The sequence below is a fragment of the Phyllostomus discolor genome, chromosome 2, assembly GCF_004126475.2.
Source record: "Phyllostomus discolor isolate MPI-MPIP mPhyDis1 chromosome 2, mPhyDis1.pri.v3, whole genome shotgun sequence".
Taxonomy (NCBI): domain Eukaryota; kingdom Metazoa; phylum Chordata; class Mammalia; order Chiroptera; family Phyllostomidae; genus Phyllostomus; species Phyllostomus discolor.
Window position 1 is genome coordinate 99,692,661 of NC_040904.2, and position 8,086 is coordinate 99,700,746.

Consider the following 8,086-nt stretch of genomic DNA (forward strand, 5'->3'; position numbering starts at 1 on the left):
AGTGATGTTTTAAGAATGAGAAAAAGGAATCAATCAAGAAATTTGTCTACGATTCTTAGGGAATCAAAGACTAGGTCCCTATTTTTCCCCTCAAAATCTAAATATTCTTCACACATCTATTCCTTAACCATCTGATACAAGCTCTGTCCAGCGCCAGATCACATATGTCTGGATTCCAAACTCTGATTTTTATTAGCTAGGTTATGTGTCAAGAGAGTTATAAGTTTACAAAAAGAGAGGTAGGTTATTTTTCTGTATGTCTGAAGTTTTCCATAACAAAATGCTGTAGGAAAAAAAGTAGGCATTTGCATACTTTATCAGACAAAAATTATCAGCAACAAAATGTGAATGTTGTGGTTCTTAGCACCTTTCTGCAAAATGAGGGCTCTGATATTTAACTAAAATTAGAACATTTCTTTCAGCTTCCAAATCCAACTTCTCTGCCCCAGACTGTCCACATCCCATGGTCTCTCTGGCATGTCAGGGCCTCAGCGCTTCTTTCCCCTCTCCCCTTGCTCCCAACTACTCTTTGAAAACCTGTAAGGGAGTGGAATAACATGTGAATGGGAGGGGGCTTTTCAGAGAAGTCCTCATACTTCCCCAGCCCCATCTGGAAATGCCCTTATGTTCAAACACCAACAAAATATTAAAACCCTCAGCAAGAAACAAATTGTTAAGCACCTACTGTCCTTCCCAGACAATTTCTTTCCCTCCTCATTATTCTCACACTCTTTAGAGAGCTTTCTGGGCTGGAAGCCAGCAAGCGGTTCATCCCACCCACCCTCTGGATCTCCCCTAGACCACAGTTCTGCTTTCATGAGTTCTCTATCCCCAGGCTACCATAACTCTGCCTCTGACCAGGCTCAATTCTAGACTTTATTGAGGAACAGGGAGAAGCTAAAAGCTGGTGACAGAAGAGAAGGGGGAAATATAGGCAGCACTCCAGAGACTGTGGTGGCCCTGAAGTGGAATTAGGCTCGCAAAATGGGGACCAGACAGACAGCCCCCCAAGAGATCCCTAACTCAAGCAAAACCTGCCAAGACATTTTATTGTCCAAACTCAAACTGCCTTACACTATATTCAGTCACTTCCTCAGCCATTTACCTGCGCTGTGGTTTGCTACAACTGCAGCAAAAGAAGCTACAGTTTTTGCAAGCTAGGCTGCTACTCAGGGTTCAGAGAAGCCTTCTATGATGTACTTCACCACCAGGAGAGAAAATTTGATTTTCCTCTGTAGGCCTTTCTGCCTAATACATCTATATCAACCATTTTCCCATTTTTTTTAAATCCCCACCTGATAATCTTTCACATTTATGTAAGGATGCAATAACTTAATGTTATCCTCCATATCCTCGTTTTAAAGGATTACACAAGGAAAGACATTTCATTTTAGAGCAGGGCCTAATTTGCCTATTCATGGACACACTTGTCTAGAAAACCAGCAAAGGGAAGAGTTAGAGAGCATCATGCCATGACCTCTCCCCAAAGATTTTTATTCTGAAATGTTGACAACAGAACCCGATTCTACAGAAAAACTTCATGGTCGTTTTCTGCAGTAGCGCATGTATACCTAGATATAAACCATTCAAACACCGAGTTCTAACCAGTGGCCCCTAGCTAGTTTCTGAAAGAGCTAACTTGGAAACTGGTGCTTGCCAGGGCGCAAGGATGCTGCAGCTCCTGGGCGGCTCTCCTAAGCTCAGAACAAAGCAGTTCCACAGACCGCAGTGCAATAAAACTTTCTGCAGTCAGGACTTCACGTTGCCAGCGAGGGAGCCCATCCTACCTGCCACCTTGCACTCTGCGTTGATGTCCCCCTGCAAGGCAGACTGGGGACAAGTTCAAGGGCGCGCTGCTCACCTCACCAGGTCCCCGACCTCCGAGAAGCGTCAAGCCCAGGCTGCCCGGGTCTCTCGTGGATTCCCGGGTCTGGAAGGGACTGGCAAGGAGGTGGGCAGGGCTCGGGTTCGAAGCCGCGCCCATCGCTGCGCCAGCTGCTGGGTGTGGAGGCGGCGGGACAGCGGCGCCGGCCTCTGCGGTGTGAGCGAGCGCGCTGAGCCCTTCGGGGAAGCCTCCAGCGGCGCCCAGGCGAGGCTGCGCCTCCCACCTCTTCCGTGGCTCCTCCTCACGCCGCGCGTCCGGACAGGCGTTCAGCTCGGGAGCCCTGTCACAACCTGAATGTCTCCGGGACCCACCGACCAACTTGCCAGGCTGTCAACCAGCTGCGCGCATCCTCCTCTCGCTCCACCGCTGAGTCCTTGGGGGCAGCCCCGCCTCCGCGCCCCCTACTCCGACCCTCCCTCGTCTGCGCCTCCCAGCAGCACCTTTTCCAGAGCCTCTGGCTAGCAGCTGCCCCAGGAGCTCGCCTTGAGGCCAGGGAGCCTCAGCCTTGGATCCACAACAGGCCAGTAACAAAACTGGAAGCATTCCATGCAAATGTTCATTTTGTATTTCTAGGGTGGAATTACCAATTAGTGTTTTTATTTTATACTATCTGGATTTTCTAAATTCTTTACGTCGAGTTTGTACTTTTATAATCAGAAAGACAAGAATACTACTTTTTCCAGGAATGCTAAGAGGAAACCACAAACAGATGTCCACCCATTGAAAATATGCTTGAGCCGTTAAGGCACCCTGAAGAAGTCATAGGGTGAGAGATCTGGAAAAGGTCTCTGGAACCTATACTTTTCGTATTTTCATTTATTTTATGCTGGCTGGGAAATTCCACATGTTTACAACTGTGTTGAGGAAACTCTCAGACTGTTGAGGGGGTAAGAGAGGAAAGCCAGATGGGGCTATTCCCACTCCAAAAGGACAGTAGCGACATAAGGTGTCTTAGGCATGGTGTTACCCAAAAGAACTCTCACAGGAAGGTTCAACTGAGAGGAAAAAAAAAGAGGAAGAAAGAGGGATAGCCAAGGTTTCCTTGAGGCAGTGAGCAAAAAAACTGGATTTCCCAAAAGCAAGAACTACGTCTGCAATTTTACCCAGGACTCTTTGCAGAACTCTTGTTCTATGCAGGCAGACCCTTTTCATTTGGAACTTGCAGAAAACCAGGGATTGGGGGGTTGGTATGGGTGGGTAGGGGGTGGATTTCATGTCCTCCTGGGGATTGCTCTCATGAAGACAGCTTTGTGGATTTATCTGTTCATTAGGACAGCTGACTTCAGAGGTCAGAAGCAGATCTTTAGTTCTATGGCTCTAGATTTAGGATTTGCCCTTCTGATCTCTGTGACCTTCTGATCCCTCAGAATTTCTCTATGGGCTCTTAGCCCATTATTTACACATCCCCCCTAAATTCTGTAAGATAGTGGAATATTTCTTTGAATGTGGTTCCTACCTCCAATCCCAGTATTCTCTTTCCCATATTAGTATATGACCAACCTCAGCTGCGAGGCACAGATGGTTTTCCATCTTCCACCAAGGCCTGCCCTATTTACCTTAGAAATGTTTCTGAAAAATTTCCCCTCCTCTGCATTCCTACATTGCTGCTCTTGTTAGCATTTGATCACCTTAGTCTGAATCATTTCAATAGTTTCCTAACTGGTGTTCTTGCCTCCTGGGTCTCCCCATCCCCAACACAGACCCAAGAATGTCACTCTCCTGACAAAAGAAACAAAATATTCCCTCCACCTCCTGCACACAAACCTGTGGAGTGCCTCTCTGCAATTAGAATATAGTCTCAACCTTGCCTGGATAGCTCAGTTGGTTAGAGCATCCTCCCAATATGCTGAGGTTGTGGGTTCAATTCTTGGTTAGAGCATATACAAGAAGCAACCAATGAATGCATATATAAGTGGAACAACAAAATAGATGTATCTCTCTCTCAGTGTCTCTCTCTGTCTCTCTCTAAAAAAATAATACTCTAATTTAAAGTAATACTAAGTTAATTTCAATAGCATACAAAATTTTGCTTCAATATAGTTCCATTTATTCCTACCTCTTTTGTGCTATTATTTTTGAATAAATATTATTTGTATTATTTTATACACTATAAGCCCATCAACACAGTTTTATAACTGATTACTGTTTTATGCAATTGTCTTTGAGTCCCTGTTCAGATAGAACAGTTAAAATGAAAAATACATTTATACTGCCTTATATATTTACCTATGTAGTTATGTTTACTAGTACTCTTTATTTCTTCATAAATAAAGCCACTTTTTTTATTAAAGCTGGATTCCAGCTACTGTCTAGTGTCTTTTTATTTCATCCTAAAGGGCTCCTTTTAGCATTTCTTTGTGGGCATGTCTGCTAGCCACAATCTCTCTCTCTCTCTCTTTTCTTGGAAAGACAAAGATATATAATTCTTGGTTGATAGTATTTCCTTTCAGCACTTTATATAGGTCATCCCACTGCCTTCTGGCATCCATAGTTTCTGATGAAAAATCAACCATTATTCTTATTGAGGATTCCTTGTATTGGAAGAGCCATTTCTTTCTCTTTCTGCTTGAAAGGATGAGTCTTTGGTTTTCTACAGTTTGACTATGATATGTATGGGTATGGATATCTTTGTGCTTATTGTACTTAAAATTTTTTGAGCTTCTTGTATCTGTAAATTAATACTTTTCATCAAATTTGGTACATTTTCAGCTATTATTTCTTCAAATATTGCTTTTGCCCTTTCCTCTCTTGTCTCCTTATGAGATTCACATTATGTTTATGTTGGTACAGTTGGTGTCACACAAATCTTTGAAACTTTGTTCATTTATCTTTTTCCTCCTTTCTGTTTTTCAGACTGGATTATCTTAATTGACCTATTTTCAAGTTTGCTGATTCTTTTTTACCTGTTAAAGTTGCTGTAGTAAATTTGTCATTTCAGTTATTGTAGTTTTCAAATAAAAAATTTCTACTTGGTCCTTTTTTATAATTTCTGTCTTTTTATTGATGTTCTGTACTTTTGGAGACATCCTTCCCATACTTTCTTTTAGTTATTTACACATGATTTCCTCTAATTATTTGAACAATATGTATAATTCCTGACATGAAAAAGTAGTCTATTAAGTCCAAAATCTGGGTTTCCTTAAGGACAGCTTTTATTGACTGCTTTTGTTTCCTTCCTATGTATGGGCCATACTTTCCTATTTCTTTGTGTGTCTCATAACTTTTTGTTGAAAAGCAGGACACTTTAAATTATATAATGTGACAAGTCTGTCAGTCAGATTTCTCCAACAACTGTATAATTTGTTGTTTCTTTTTGTTATTTTTTATTGTTGCAACTGCTGCTATTGTTTGCTTATTTAGTGACTCTTCTGGAATTATTTTGTAAAGTCTGTGTTCTTTGTTCTATGCAGCCACTGAAGTTTCTGCTAAGTTAGCTTAGTAGTCAGCTAATCACTGAAAAGAGATTTCCTTAACTGTCCTGAACCAATAGGTTTCTTATTCTTTGCCAAGGTGCTCTGTGTGTGTGTTGGGTCAAGACTTCAATAATCCAGCAGTTTACAATCTGCCTTATCCTTCAACTCCTGTTTTTCAGAACCTCTAAGTCAACCAGAGATGAGATATTTCTGGGTATGCAAAAAGCACTGTATGTGCACTTTTCTTTCTATATTTCCAGGAACATTTTGGATCTTTCAAATCCCCATATGGACTTCTTCTCCAAATTTTTCTTTCAAGTTTTTATTTTTTTTTAATGAGCCTCTTGTTAGCCTAAATCGGTAGTGCTGATATTGCTGGCTCAGACAGCTGTGATGTTAAAAAATTGTCACTGATTGTTTTTGACAAACACCCTGGGGATAGAGATTTTCTCAGTGACCAAGCTCTGAGTTAGGTCAAATAAAGTCAACCCCCATGAACCCTGATTTGTGTGGCTCAGTTGGTTGGGTGTCATCCTACAAAGTGAAAGGTCACCAGTTTGATTACCAGTCAGGGCACATGCCTGGGTTGTGGGTTCAATCCTGGTCAGGGTACATACAAGACACATCCGATTGATGTTTCCCTCTCACATCAATGTTTCTCTCCCTCTTTTTCTTCCTCCCTTCCCCTTACTTTAAAAATAAAAATATATTTTTAAAAAAAGATAAGCCTTGTGGATGGGGCTTTTCCAGAGAGCTGCCAGATGGTCAAATATTGACAATTCTCTTGGGATTTTTAGGGACCTCCAAATCCATTGTGATCCCTTCAGTGGCTGCTAGACTACTGTTTTCCACAGCTTTCACAGTCATGAAGCTGTTGGTTTTTCAGAACACTGCAGAACTAGGGTGAGGCAGATTTAAGTAAGATGAGTTAAAATGCCACAAACTTGCTGTTTTTATTATAATTCAGCCATTTTATCGGAGTAAATGATCTTCAGATTGTTTCAGGCTTTTGGTTAATTTCCACAGTTCTGAAAAAGTTGATTAAAAAATGTTTATTCATTGTTCTTGTCACGTTTATAAAGGTGTTGATCTTTGGAAGGACTTACTTTGCTATTTTGAAAGGTCCTTCCTCTGCTATTCCCTTTCTAGTTAACTTATTACTAAGCATTTTATGGTTTTTCACTATTCTGAGGGTAATATTTACTCATACAGAGTTGGCTTATGTAGAAAAGAAACTCTGATATAGAGTCATTTTACCCGATTTTATTTTACTCGATTCCATTTTTAATCATCTTTTGAAAATCTAGATAAACAATTACATCAAAAATAAACAATTTAGTTCCTTCCCAGTATTTGTTACAATTACATTTTTTCTCATCTTATTGCATTTTCCAGAATCTACAAAACAATAGCGAATAACAATGATATGGAAAATTTCCTGTTTCATGACTGAGTTTGAGAGAAATGGCCTAATGGTTTCCATGTTTAGAATAACTAATGCAGCTTTTTATTACATAATTTTACTATATTTAAATTTTATTTTTCTTCAACAATGAATGTGGAATTGAATTGAGCTCCTGGTTCCCAAACTTTCAGGCACTTTTAAATTTAGGTATTAACATTACTCTGGGCTATTACTTGAGAGTAACTTGTGAAGTGTCTCATAAACTGGAATAAATCAGGCAGCCAGCTGAATTATAAATTGAGATATTACAAGAGGGAACTCGAAGTGGTCTAGAGAATACCCCCATGCATGTTTTAACAGAAAATTTCTGAAGATAAAACTTCTGCCTGAATTGTTTGTGACATAATTGACTCTACTTAAGTGGACTTGGGAAGCCAAGGTAGATCACAAGGAAGGGAACTCCTGTGTCACACTGGCAGGTGTGATGTTTGCTATAGGCAGAGCCATTATTCTTGGTGTAGAGTCTCTCATGCTATTATCTGAGACATGGAACATGGAATCAATTGAATGGAGTTAGCACTGGAACTCTGACCAGTATAAGCCCTAAAGGCCTCCGCTTCCTGTAACCCATGCTAACCCTTCTCATGGAAAAGTTAGCCACTATTCTTTGGCCTCTTGGCTCCTCATCTTGACTTCCTTCTCATTTTGTTCCACTTGGAATTTAAAATAATGCTCCAGATTTTTTACCTTGGAATTGACCTAAAAGCCACTAGAATCCCCAGGCCTCACTTTCTTTAAGCAACCAGTAGTGATAGACATTGAGACTCAGCACCCAGCTCAGATTCCTGAGACGCTCCCTGCCTGGGCTCAGATTGACCTCCAAAGGCTGGCTCCAACTCCTTCTGGTACCTAGGAGGCTACAGATAGTTTGTGAATAGTACCTTCAAAAAATGGACTATTGCCCTGGCTTGTGTGGGTCAGTGGATTGAGTGCTGGCCTATGAACTGAAAGGCCACTGGTTTGATTCCCAGCCAGGGCATATGCCTGAGTTGCGGGGCCAGGTCCCCAGGTAGAGGTGTGTGAGAGGCAACTGATTGATGTATCTCTTGCACATCAATGTTTCTCCCTCTCTTTTTCCCTCCCTTTACCTCTCTCTAAAAATAAATAAATAAATAAATATTTTTTTAAAGCTCAGAAAAATGGACTATTGTCAGAATGGCATTCATTCTTTTGTTATTATTTTTCTACAAAAATTTATCAAATGTAGGGTATACCAATCTCTTCCTCTCCATGTTTTCTTAGCTTGGTCCAAAACATAGTTTGTCTGCTTTCTCAGAAGTGTTAGGGAGAAAGCTGCAATCTTTTTTACATTTACCACCCACT

General features: G+C 40.9%; 1 protein-coding gene across 1 annotated transcript in view; it reads right to left on the reverse strand.

Moving 5' to 3' along the window:
- GPR156 (G protein-coupled receptor 156) overlaps window positions 1-2,273 on the reverse strand; it is a 101,260-nt gene extending 98,987 nt beyond the window's left edge. Inside the window, exon 1 of the mRNA XM_028504954.2 lies at window positions 1,862-2,273. The gene's annotated coding sequence lies outside the window, so the exon portion shown is untranslated. The remainder of the gene's footprint in view (window positions 1-1,861) is intronic.
- Between the last annotated feature and the right edge of the window lie 5,813 nt (window positions 2,274-8,086).